Source organism: Protopterus annectens, chromosome 1.part1 (assembly GCF_019279795.1).
Source record: "Protopterus annectens isolate FY-2018-M chromosome 1.part1, PAN1.0, whole genome shotgun sequence".
NCBI classification, from domain to species: Eukaryota; Metazoa; Chordata; order Ceratodontiformes; family Protopteridae; genus Protopterus; species Protopterus annectens.
In genome coordinates, this window is record NC_056726.1 from 636,002,955 (window position 1) to 636,017,616 (window position 14,662).

A 14,662-nucleotide genomic window follows, 5' to 3' on the forward strand; every position below is an offset into this window, starting at 1 on the left:
TTTTGTTAGTTACACACTTTGTAAGTGTATTCTCATTGACACACCCACTGCAGGGATGGGTGTCTAAATTGCAGTTGTGTTTTCCTTCACTGAAACTAATCATTCACAGCTGCAAGCTATTACCACCTAACAATGGTGTAGTGGCTACACTATGTTTAACATTTACTACACAAAATCAAAGGTTTGGTATTTAGCAATTGTAATGAGTTCACATTTTATTTGCATCTTCAGAGTGCTCAGAGGGCTGAATCTATACAGAAAGGTAACTGTGTAGCTAGGGAACTTGAAGAGGAGGAGACTGTTTTCAATCATGCTTACTGGTCCACTTGTGGGACTGTAGGGAGAAGTACACTTTTAGGAATGCTTTTTCTGTAGTGGGTATTTCAGTTGCATGGGCTAGATTATTCAATAAATTGCATAACTATATATTACAGATCTCAGTCATGCCAGATATTGATGGCATTGCTAGATGACTTACACACATTCTACTTAGCTACATTTAGAAGTACCTGTTAGGCAGGTATCTGCCATTCATTCATGTTCTTATGCATTTATTTTTCTATTACAGTTTCAACACTTACCTTGATAGTCCTGCAGTTACAGCTGTTGTCATTCAGGGCTGACACTAATGCTAGCAGTATACAGCCATTGCATGGGGAAGCAAAGGTTATGAGCATTGTCTGGCATCAGTTTACTGTATGCGTGTGCATAGGATGAAAGGTGTATCACTTAGGTGGTCAGCATGTGCACTTTCCATTGTCTTGGCCAGGGTGAGGGTATATTCTTCATACCTACATCTACTTACACCCACAGCAGCCAGGGGTTCCCCCTGTCGTTCCTCACGTATGTATGCATGTGGTGACTTTGGCAGTGATGGAGGAATGTTTGCTCCTAGCCCTTGATATTTATGCTGCAGCTGTTATTTTTCACAGAATAATATTATGTAGGATAGCACAGAATGTGACTTCAATAGCCCAAACACTTGCTCTATGATACTTCTTGTTTGAGTGGTGTGCCTCATTATTGCATTCTTCCAAGGGTGTGTGTGCATTTCTGATGGGCATTATCAGGCATGGTTCAAGTGCATACCCTGCATCCCCCAGTAAATGGCCTTATGGCACATCACCTTTGGAACACCTGTGGTAGAGCAGTGAGGTGTAATAGATTTGGGAGTCATGGTAACTGCCAGGGCTACCAGCACACACATTCAGGATGATTCTGCTAGCATTACACATGACCTGGCAGTTAATGGAGTGTAAACCCTTTCTGTTTATGTAGACTCTTTCCTGTTCCTTAAGTGGTGCTTTGATCTAAATGTGCATGCAGTCTATGGCACCCAAGACTTCAGGGAATTGTGCTACATGGTAGAACTCCTGCATAGTATTAGCTCTGTCTTCAGGGGTAGGAGAGACATATATATAGTCATTGGCATGTTGTAGCATAGCATTCAGGAATTGGTGTAGGATCCCAGATGCTGATGCCTGTGACACCCCCAACATGTCCCCTGTGGGTCACTGAAAGATTCCTGTAGCTAATACTCTAAGTGCTACACAGACCTTGGTCTTCACAAGTATTAATTCCCCTCAGTTTGCCCTTGCTATCAGGTGAGGACAATAGTTGTTGCAGAGTTCCTGGAGTGTGTCTTTATCCACCCTGTAGTGCTCTGCTATTATCACCTCATGCAAAACATGAAAAGTTAAATGGGGTCTAAGTACCCTTCTCCTCCTTGCTTAAGTTGTATCAGCAGCAGCAGCATAGACTTGAACCTGTTGCACATACACATGCAGAAGAGCAGCAGCAGCCCCTAACATTCTTTCCTTCCAGTGTATTCCAGCAGGTTTTGGAGTGCAAGGCAGAAAGTTACACCATGTGTACATGATTGCTTTATAGCTTGTTTAATAGCTCCTCCATCTTGGATTGGTTGATTAGCATACAATTCAGCTGCTTATGCAGTAATTAGCAAGCCACAATGTTTACTATATTTGCACAGCTCTACACATCATGTAGAGCCACTTACTGAATACATATTGGCGTGTTATCATATGCACATCATGGCGCGATGCGCACATGGTTTCAGTGAGCCATGTAGGGTTTATTGAATCCAGCCCAACATTTAGTATACTATGTATGATATTTATGCTTCAGGAAGTCATTAATGGCATACTCATTTAATGAATACATTTTCAGATACAAAAGAATCAAGAATTCTAAAACAAAAGAATAAACAAAAGTTAACACAGAATTCAATTAAATTTTAAGTCATCTTCTATAAGAAAATCACACAAGAATATGCATTTAAATATTAAATTAAGTACACTAAAGTTATAACTATGCCCTACCGTACCAGTTGTGCTTATTACACAAATGCTGAATTTCCTTCCTATCACTTGCAGTTGCACCTAGTTATAGCAACCAAGATCAATAAATCACAGGATTTTTTTTTCAGATAAGCCCTGGATACTCTTCTGTACAGTCTGTGTGAATGGGTAGAGTTTGCTTGTTTAAACTCTATCCATTTCTAACAATAAACAGTAAAAATCAGATATAAAACAACAAAATATAATTCAAAATAAATCTTCCTGTCTGCAAGCTATCCCTTTCTTCCTACAATCAGTGAAAAAAGAGAAGAAAAATAAAATATAAATTAAAATAAATCTTCTCTTACCAAGCTGTTGCACAATCAATCACAAATCAACATTGAATTGTTTCAGATAAGCTCTGTATTGTCCTTTCTACAGTCTGTGTGAATTTATAGCTGACTAGGCCCCTTGGGATGGCCAGAGTTTGCTTGTCTAAAATCTAACCCTTTGTAACAACAAACAGTGAAAATCAGAGGTAAAACAACAAAATATAAATCAAAATAAGTCTCTCTGTCTACAAGCTATGAATGTTTTGAATTTGCAGAGATGTATTCGTGGGTTTACCAAATAGATAATAGATCATGTGATTAGTGCTTAGAAATTCAAACAAATGGAGCTATAGGGAGGAACTAAGTAGGGTAGAACATCTTAATATTGTAGTTGTGGTGTAATATAAAACATGTTCATAGATAATTTTACACAAACACACACACACACACACACACACACACACACGCACACACACACACACACACACACACACACAAAAAAAAACTATGTATATGGCTGGGAGATGCTAGTAAAACTATTTAGGTATTGGTGAAAACTACTTGTGGGGCATAGGATTCTGAATGAAAAGAAATGGTTCAATGATATGGCAAGCTGAATATAACAGTGCCATTTACCCTGGAGATACACAGGAGCAGATCTACTGATTTGCTATGTGATGTTTTAGTTGTGTTTAGGTTTATAGGTTGGTACTAGGCTATCAGCCCTAGGGCCTATACAAGCCTAGCCATAACAATTCCCTGGCTATTTCTTCCCACGCTATTTACTTCCCTGGACCCCTGTCTAGCAGGGCGACTGACGTGATCCCCGGGGTGAATGGTTTAAATAAGTTTGCATTCTGAGAGGATTTCAGTGGTAGTGGGCTGCGGTTCCATAGTTTAGATACACTATTTAAATATAGAGTGTCACCTACAATTTAGATGATTTGGTTATAATGATTTGTTATTTTTCTCTAGCGCATAACATTCTGTTGGGGTAGTAGTTTTGTAGTAGTTAAGGGCAGGGTAATTTTCTGGCTTACAGAGAAATCTGTGTATTGTAGTTAGCTGAGGAAGAACTAGGTGATGTAATAGTGCTAAAAAGTTTAATTCTCTGAGGACTAGGCAGTGGTGTGTTATATTCTTAAAGTTTACTGAAAATTGTATATGTTATTATAACATTACTCAAGTGTGGACACGTGTGAGACTTGAAGGTTAGTGAAGATTGAGGCAGCATAAAAGAGAAATGACAGTAAGAAAGTAAAGACTATATAACTTCTGGCTATGTCAGAGAGGTAAGTTTTTACTTTGTATAATGTATTTATTTTTTTATGAGTTTTTTTAATCACATGAGATACATGGTGGTTGAATTTCAAATGGTCATCTCTGATGACCGCCAGTAATTTTGTGCAGTTTACTTGTTCTAGCATGATGTTGTTAGCAGAGATGATAGTAAATACTGTTGTTTTGGTAGAGATGTGTTTTGGGGTAAAGGGCAGTAATTTTTTTTTTTTTTTTTAGGATATAGTAGTAGTTGTGAATTATTTATCCATGCTTCAATTGGTAAGAAAGATTGTTGTGTAGGATCTTGGAGTTCAGACAGGGATTTGGAAGAGCAGATTAAGGTTGAGTCATCAGCGTATTAAACTAGAGTATCATTTTTTGTTGCAGCATAGAGGTCAGTGATTAATTTATTGAAAAGTATGGAGTCTGGTATAGATCCTTGTAGAACACCAATACTTTCTGGCAAAAAGGTGTAGATATAATTTTCCATTTCACTGCTTGTGTTCAGTTTGAGAGGTGGTATGGAGCCATTGCAGTGTAGAGTTGGTGAACCCTAAGGATGAGAATTTATGTCGTTTTCTGTTGGGAAACAGTATCAAAAGCTTTTGATAAGTCTAGGAAGATGGTGAAGACTAGGTTTCCAGAATTTCTGCAAGTGTTGACAGTATTAATAAGATTCAGCAAAGCAGTAGTGGTGATTTTGTTGTTAAAGTATTTGGAAATATTACAAGGTAAAACAATCCTCTGTGAATGAAGCTAGGATGTGAATGTTGCTTTTGACTTGAAGATGAAGCTGTTGTCGATGACTGATTACTGGTTGCTTCTGAGATAGTAGGTGATGTAATGCTGCTTCTACTGCTGCTCAGTCGATGCAGCATGATGACCATTGATGATGTGCAGAATATGACTCTGCTCGCACTACATTGCTGCAGAGCTGGTCTCACAGTATCATTTCTTCTGCTATGTCTGCTGAGCTGGTTTTGACTTAATGGAGTGCCATCTACATTATTTGTGGTAAAGCTAATGATAACTGACAGGCTTTACAATTAAAAGTCTCAAAAGGGGGACAGACATGTTACACTTGAGGTACTGTTATTCATTTTATCTGAGAATTTGCTTAACAGACTACTGTTCAACTTTCCCACTTTGTTTAAATGCTAGAATATCTGTTTCTGTTTGAAAGTAAGTCACAATAAAGGCAGTATGGTTCTGTAGGTAGTCTGTGTTTTTCTCATTGTTCTGTTGTTGCGGACACTTAGCTGCTTAGCTGATGTAGTATGCAATGAGTGTAAGATGTGTTCAGCTTCCTACTTTAAATCTTAACACTTTACATTATGTTTATTGGTCACTTATGCATTATTGCTTATAATGCTTTCCATGAGACAAAGTAATAATACTTGTGTTCCATCTAAAAGTCCTTCAGTCACCACTACACTAGCTGCCTGTAAACTAAAGTGATCTTTGTTAACAATAGGTTATGAAAATAGAAACTGATTTTTACATGCAAAATGTATATGTATATATTTATATATCATTTTTGATCGCAAAATGAACTAAGGTTGATATATTTCCAGCCAAGTAGTATATTGCCTTGTATAAAATCACAGACTTAATAATCTACTTAATAATTTGGTTAAATAAGTTGTACCATTAAAGTACATTAGGGCTATATATTATTATGACAGCTGCTAGGTAAGGCAGGACCAGCTCAAATGTCACACTGATGGGGGAAGGGATGTGAATTTAACATGTGTACCAATAACACTTTGTTTTACAGCACAATAAACCACTCCCATGCCTGATAAAAAGTATATATATATATATATATATATATATATATATATATATATATATTTAGAAAGCTTGTGAGGAAATTATTACTCTATTTTTGTTTTACTTGGATCGCTTGTCTGTGTACTTAATAAAGGATTTTCAACTGGAAACAGACTGCCTGCCTTGCTTGGATTACTTTCGAATACTTATTAATGCTGTAGAATTATATATTGTCTATTATTACTTTTTGACTTGACGAGTTTACGTTCGCTACTTCTACTACTATTGTCTGATCTGATTAATGTACAGTGATTAACTAGAAATATATGGAATGAAAATCTTCCATACATAGAAGTTTCTTACACTGTTAAAAAAAGAAGAAACTGGAAACAGCGCACACCAAACCGCACTTTTTTGAAGATCACAAAAGTTGCTAAAATTCCACCAGATAATCCACAAGGTATCCACAAGTTTCTTACACTGTGTTATAATTTACTTTTAAATACATACAATGCTGTTTATAGATGAATACTTATCTTGTGTGTCATGGCTCGGGGGCCCTGGTCCATTGCCCTGCCTAGAGCCCCATTTGATCATGACCCGGCTTTGGATAAACCATTTAACATGTCAACAAATTCATGAATATCTTGAATAAAATTATATTGTGTGCTTATTACAACCATCCATCCATCTGTCCATCCATCAGTGCAATGATGTTGAGTACCATCCAACTCCTAGAGATGCCACAGGAACAGCTGTTGCTATCCACAGAATTTTACTAGGCAAGTAGGGAAAAGATTTCCAGTCCTTTCTTCCGTATCTCACACAACACACACACACACACACACACACACACACACACACACACACACACACACACACACACACACACACACACACACACACACACATTACTACAGACCACAGATGATTTTGAGTCCCTACTCTACTTACCTCATGTTTTTGGAATGTGATCTGAAACTGGGCTACCCAGAGAAAACCCACAAAAATCCAATGGGAGCATGCAGACTGCATTCAGAAGGCATGCTGACCAAGAATCGAACCAAAGATCTGCTTGCTATGAGGTGAGACTTCTACTCATTGCACCACTGTGTTACCTACAATGTTAGACTGGAAATTAAACTCCTGAGTTTAAAAGTGTAGGTTGATAAAACTCAGATCAATATGGAATTTCAGTAGCAGGAATCAAGGGACAAGCAATGTTTTAGTTTGTGTTTCTTAGCTTATTGCTGTTAGCTATGTACTATTTACATGGTACCAATAGTCTGTATAACAAATGCATTTCCTGTACTGTATGTCAAAACTGCATGTGTAGCTTTTCTGTCTGGGATGCCTCTGAAAAGGGGCCTTTCCCTTTCTCAGTTTGCCTTTGTCTGTGAAGAAATGTAAATATATACGTAAATAAATAAATAACAAGTAATCTCTGTGGTATCCCCGAAGTCTCAAAACAACCCACTAAAGTGTAGTGGGTCTAAAAACAAAACAGTGTAAGAAACTTCTCTGTGTGGAAGATTTTCAGTCCATATATTTCTAGTTAATCACTGTATATTAATCAGATCAGACAATAGTAGTAGAAGTAGTGAACGTAAACTCGTCAAGTCAAAAAGTAATAATAGAAAATATATAATTCTACAGCATTACTAAGTATTCGAAAGAAATCCAAGCAAGGAGCACAATAAACAACTCCCATGCCTGATAAAAAGTATATATATATATTTAGAAAGCTTGTGAGGAAATTATTACTCTATTTTTGTTTTACTTGGATCGCTTGTCTGCGTACTTAATAAAGGATTTTTGACTGGAAACAGACTGTCTGCCTTGCTTGGATTACTTTCGAATACTTAGTAATGCTGTAGAATTATATATTTTCTATTATTCCTTTTTGACTTGACGAGTTTACGTTCGCTACTTCTACTACTATTGTCTGATCTGATTAATATACAGTGATTAACTAGAAATATATGGACTGAAAATCTTCCACACAGAGAAGTTTCTTACACTGTTTTAAATAAATAAATACTAACACAAAGGTTAAGGTTTATTAGCATCATCCCATAGTCCCTGGTTTAGGCCCTTCATTTTCCACTTCAGTCTGTATGATTTTGAACAAATCACTTAACCAGATAAATACTCCAAAGTTACACTCTTAAAAAGGTACTTGGTCTAGTGTCTCTTATCTGATAAAATTATGAATAAATGACAATAAATCAAGCTATATTCATGCACTGAGCTGCTGCAACTGAGAAACACTGTTCAGTAGTTAACTCTGTTGATATTGTTTGAGAATAGAGTTAGTTACTTGTTCTGCTTTAATATAATTAGAGCTGTTACAGTTGAGTGCTGTGTGCCATTACCTCCTTATCACTGTGATAATAATCAAAGAAGTACCTCAAGAATGGAGAAGGTTTCTGGAAATTGAGGAACACATGCCTTTGGGGTCTTGGTCAAGCTATTTCCCACTGTTATCGACTATCTGTGTCTGCATCAGCATCACAAAGCCAGAACTTCTTCATGATTCATGTAAAGAAGTTCTTCAAGTTAAAGTTAGTATAAGTGGAGTCTGATATTTTCAGACAGAATGGTGCTGTGTTGCAGAATAATCATATCAAGCAATTAAGGCATGGCAGTCAACATGAAACCATTCTTTTTCTAAAGTTATTACAGATTTCGTGAAGTAGTTTTTCTAGCATAAAGCCACCACATTAGAGTGGCAGTATCAAAGTTCACTATAAAAGTTGTGTTATTATCTACTAATACCAAAGTGGATCAAACATTTAACTGTATACATTGCAAGATCATAAGTGGAAGGAATTAAATATTATTTTACAGGACAAGCACGCCCACAATCATCATACCCCCACCCCCCACTTACATATATTAACTCTTCAATCACACAGCTACAGAGGAAAGAGAAATACCCTGCGAGAGCAAAAAAAAAAAAAAAGCTCATAAAAAGCTCAAGTAACTGCAATTTCGTGTAGCTGATTACTGGAAAAACATTCTGTCACGTGAACTTTTGAAGCGTTGGTATGAAAAAGGTTGCATTTAACTAGTTCCCATCTGTTAAATGGCAGGCCTTCTGTTTTATTTTTTTTTTATTTGTTTACCATTGTTAATTGCGTTGGCATACTGGTCTGTAGATCCTTTACAGGTATGACCAGGATCCAGTGATGGATTATAATAGGGGCAATTCAGGTGGCTGCCCTGGGCTTTTGAGTCCAGGGAGTCCATGGATGGTTGGCTACATGCCGTCCCAAGCTGTTTCTGTTTTAAGTGCTTTTCCTTTTTTGTCTTTATTCCTCTTTTTACATACTTTTTTACCTGATTAGTACAATATCATATGTGCATATGTGGATGATGTGGATGTGGAAAGAATTACAAAGCAAGAAATGCATGTGTTTTTTTTTTTTTTTTGCTTAACTGCATGTGTACTGATAAGTATTAACTCTCCTTCTAAGGCATGATATGTGAGTAGCTGATTAAAATTTGAAAGTATTTCATGAGATTAATAAAGATGTTATCTCACAGTTTTGAATGCAGCCAGAGACAAAATGTATGTACTAGGAAGCTTCCTACATTGTCATTGGGGTGAACTAATTGCTACTTTGAATGAGTGGAGGTTTGAAATAGTTTTATAACTTACAGGAGCTGCAGCAGATCTTAGTAAGATGCTGTGTGTGTGTATTATTAACAACTGTATGATAAATCCTGACATCTTGCAATGGGGGGGGGGGGGTTACATGGGAACCAAAAGGCAGATGACCAGATGTATGTGATGTCATTATGTAGAGTAATAATGTTTTAATATTAGAGGAGGCTGAAGTCTCAGGAGCACTCTGTTTCTGTAACCTGACAAATAAGGATCTCTTACCAACTTAATTTTGCTTTGCTCTAGTAAGTAACCAGTGAATAATAATTCTTTATATCAGTCAGGAAAATATAGGGAGATTAGTTAAGTATTGTTTTTTTCTGTAACTGTGTGAACCTGTCTACCTGTGACAGTTCTGGTCACTCCTGAAAGCCTTACAGCATTGGCCAAACACTACCATTTGTATTAATATTAATTTCACTGAGTATAATTGGGTACCCTTGTAAGAGCCTTGGAGTAGCTGGCTTTGGAGGGTCTTGTGGTGGTATAACTACATTATAATCTGTGCAGAAGATGGCATAGCAGGTAACTCTGTGCCAGCGTTTCCCAAGTGTGTGTGGGTGTGTGTGTGTGTCTGTGTGTGTGTGTGTGTGTGTGTGTGTGTGTGTGCGTGCGTGCGTGCGTGTGTGTGTGTGTGTGTGTGTGTGTGTGTGTGTGTAAATCAAAATCTCAAAGAGTGTGTGTGTGTGTGTCAGCTGCTTGGCCCAGGGACAAAAAGCACTGGTTCCACAGACCGAGTAATGTAGGACTTGGCTTGGACTCTCGGCTGAGGACTCAACCCTACAGCTATGCCAGTGGGGAGCCTTATTGGGGACTTGGGAGAGACACAGAGAGAAACCCAGACCCCTGACTGAGTGTGTCCCCTGTGTGCTGTTAAGGGAAATTGCTTGATGCAGACAGCTGCATCTGGAAATACTGGGTGCATCCATTTTTGTTTGAAGTGAATGTCCCTCTCCAGTGTTAGTGGTGAGGATTCAGGTTCCTTGATTACTAGTCCAGAGTGGGGATGGCACATACACGTTGATGTAAAACTAGTTGTTCTTTTAGCTTTTTAAGTGAATTACAGTAAGAGTCTTTTATCTGTGTCTGATTTGCATAATATATCTGATTTGGTCTCTTAGCTACACCCTGTACTGTTAACTTCTTTTTTCTGGTAAATCACTTGGTAATGGTGATCATTAGAGTTTCACAGTTTTCATTGTTCAGAAAATACATGTCCATGTACCTCCTGTAGTTCTGTTGACTTTTTAAGTGCATTAGACATGTTTTGAACTTAAGGCTTTCAGGTCTTAATGATATGTGTCTTGAAGTTAAAAAATACATGGTTTTAATCCTTCTACCTCCATTCCCCTACTGTGTGACTTTGAACTGGTCATTTAAACAAACAATGCTCCTGGGTTGCCCTGAAAATGTGTTCTTTGCCAATTGGGCTTATCTGATTAACAAACAGAAAAATAAAATATTATTTAAAATAAGTTTGGTAGCAACGGGAGCTAGAGTAGCTCCAGTGTTTGCTAATTTAGTTTTGTGTTGGAGGGAGCAAGAATATTTAAGGAAAATCCCTAATTTCAAATATAATTCCTATAGAAGATACATAGATGATCTCTTTTTCATCTGGGCAGGTGACAAATTTTCATTTGATGAATTTATTGAACAGATTAATAGTAGTGTGGCATGGTTGAAGTTTGTCATAAGCAATACAGGAACTTCCGTTCTTTTTTTAGCTGTAGAAATTACTTTGGAAGTTTGTGACAAGAAGTTTTCTAGTAATATTTTTTAAAAGGATACGTTTATTAATAATTACCTTCACTATGATTGCTTTCATCCACCATTTATGAAGCTTAACATATTTAGAAGGCAAATTATTAGGTTAAGTTGGCTTATTAGAGATGATGACATTTTTCTTAAGGAAACAAATGTATTAATCTTTGTTCCAAGAGACAGGATATCCTTTAGACAAGCTTTCTGTAATTTCTAATAATGTTGTAGAACAAAGAAACAAAATGTTTTCCTCGATTTTACAAGCAGGTTTTGTTCTAAAAATTCAAGTTTGATAGAAGATAATGACAATAACAAGTTCAGTTGTTCTTTCTCTATACCCTTGAGTGTAGAAGGGACAAACATTTGGCATATTATTAGTAATAATTGGAAAATATTAATTGGAAACCAGGAATTAGTTAGAATTATTGGAGACAGACCTAAATTTATTTATAAGAAAGCCCAAAATTTGAAGCAACTGTTAGAAATTTCCTTTAGTTTAACAGCATCTTTGAAAGAAATCAAGAAATTAGGCGCGTTCCATTGTCATATCTGCTCACAATGTATGTTTGTTTTAACAGTAAGTAGTTTTTATTTTGATACAATCATTATTTGTACATTGCTAAAGACAGATTCAGATGTTAGAGTGAATGATTGGTTTATGCTGCCTTGTGTTCCACTTGTAATCAGTTTTACACAGGTAAAACTATATGCAGATTAACAGAAATGATTAAAGAACATGTTTTGGCCAACAAGAAAAAGGATAACACAAATGCATTAGCTAGACACTCACAGATGTGTGGATTTTAGGAAATTTCAATTTCTGGTCATGGAAAAAGGAAACAAGCAGAATTCTGTATAGTTTTTTAATTCTTACTTGAAGTTCTTAGAACTCAAGTGGCAGATTTTTCTAAGAGCTGATTTTATTCCACGAATCAATGAGAAATTTTCAATAAAAAGTTATTTAAGGTTTAAGAATATTTAGATAAAATGTTTATTCATATAAAAATTCTTTGTTTACAGAATAGGTTTGCACATTTTCAGCATCATATTTAGGGTAAAAAGGAAGAAAAATGTATTGAATAATGTATTTCTAATTAAGTGATTTACTTTTTATTGGCAATTCAAAGATATCACATGTATAAGGTGACTATTTAAATGAATTTTATGCTTATTGTTTTTTTTTATGAAGTTCTGGTCATTAAAGGAACGAAAGTTCTTAAACATTTTGGTGTGCCTCAAGTTTCCCATTTTTTTTTTAATTTCTCTCATTTGGAACCTTTGTCTTTCCATTATTTTTGTCCATGTGCAGAATTCTAGAACAGAGATATTGAGAGGCAAGTTGGTCTGTTCCTTGTAAAATGTGTGGCTTTCTGACAAATTATTGTGAATTTCATTTAATAATGACAGGAGTATGAGTTTCATACTTTGCCTTCTTCAGAAAATGCCTGCAATGCAAACCTTGTTATGCTAGCAACTTTCTAACTATGTAAGAGCTATGCTTAAAATCTGTTTCTGAATTTGGGTCTTCATCTCTGATTATTGAGATAAGAAGTTGAGAGGGTGGAGGGATATTGAAATGGTTGCACTGTATAGTTCTGACAGCAGGACCCTGAGATATATTTCTGGATTATTATTTATGAATTTATTCATTCGTTTGATCTCAAGAAGACATCTAAGGAGTACAGTCATACAAGGGGCCATAGACAGTATTTTTTTTGTGTGTGTGTGTGTGTGTGTGTGTGTGTGTGTGTGTGTGTGTGTGTGTGTGTGTGTGTGTGTGTGTGAATACTTGGTTCCAGCATCCCAGAGTAGTTATAGTGTAAAGAAAGGAATTAATTGTAATAAACAGGAGAATCATCATATGAGTCATTTTCTTGGTTTCCTTGTTTTGTTGACTGTTGACAATGTGTTTATTATTTGGCTGTTAATAAACTGCATAGCATGAAGTATATGAGTCTATTCTTAATATGTTAACTACGAATAAAGTTCTAATTAACTGGGTTTTGTAGGCATATGTTGTGAAAGGGACTTTGTTGGACTACAGCAGTTTGTCTGGTACTTACTGAAGATGAGTAAATCTAAAAGTATCTTTCTGCAGAGCAGGGCTTGATTCCTTCAGCCTTTGTTTGTCTACTGTGTGACTATGACCAAATTAGTTCACCAGACAATGTTCCAGGGCTGCCCCATAAAAGGATCACTTGACTCCATTTGGGCTATCTGAGACTGCTAGAAAATGCATTACACATGTGTCTTTTGAATTTCTGTACTCTTTGCATAGCTGCTAATTTGTGTTTCACTATATGCTATTTGATTATGAATCCCTGTACATCTCTTACTAATGGGTTGTCAGATGCATTTTCACTAAATTGTGAGTTCCAAGAGATGAGACTTTTAATGTTTATCACATTGTCTGCTTTCAAAGTAAGACTATTTTGTTTAGAAAATGACATTCAGTGTTTTAGCTGTAAAATTTTAAATAACCATTTTAAACAAAATCAAAATCTCTGTGACAATTGTAAATGTAAAGAAGAAAGTAACATGTTTAATGAGAATAGGTAGGGTCTGGTTCATTACCCTGCATAGAGCTACATTTGACCATAATCTGACTTTGTTGACCCTGGAAGCATATGCTGCAAAAATATGGTATAATCAGTCATTAAGGTAGGTCAGACCTGTACTGAGTGATGTCAGAGGGCATAGTTCTTCTTGATAACAGGGAAGACATAGGGAATTCAAAAATAAGATGTAGCTGTCCTGCATGTCTGTAAGCACTTCCCTCCAAAAAGTAAGCTGCATGCAGTCATATTTCTGATTTTTTTTGTATGGCATGTGTGTTGTTGAACAACACCTACTGCAATATCTATATTGTCTTTAATTGTTTTACTTTATTCATTGCACTTACGAATGTATTAAGTCATTGATAGGCCTGGAATGTCTAGATGTCCATGTGATGTCTGTTTACATCCCAACGGACTGCCACCAATTAAATGTGACATCCCTTACTATCCTGGGTTGGTAATGAAGGAGATTTAATCCTCACTACTGACTTCAATTGAGATTGTTACTTAAACAGGAGTAATATTTCACAATTTTCACATAAGAGCACAATAGGAACATGCTTAGTAATCTGGGACCAGACTGAATACTTCTGTCCACCCCTAATGTAACTCCTTATTACATACTTCAGAGCAACGTGTTCCAGTTTAAGACCTCTGATACATTCACATTCAAAGTAAATTTAAATCTCACACATCCCAACACTTTTGGGAAAGCCTGACACAGATTTCCAGCTGTGTCCCTTCCCCAAAATAATATGGTTATGCTGCCACCAATCAGAGGGGCTTCACTCCCTTCTAAAGGGGTGTTCAATTATGAAAATTAAATATCAAAATAAATGATAGCTATGACCAGACGTGATCAGGCCTTCGAGGTGACCTGGGGAGTATCAAACAAGTATAAGCATTCTCTAATCTCTAAAGAACACACTGATTTTCAGCCATAATATAAAGTAATGAAAAACATGTAATAATAAGTAAAATTATTACAAG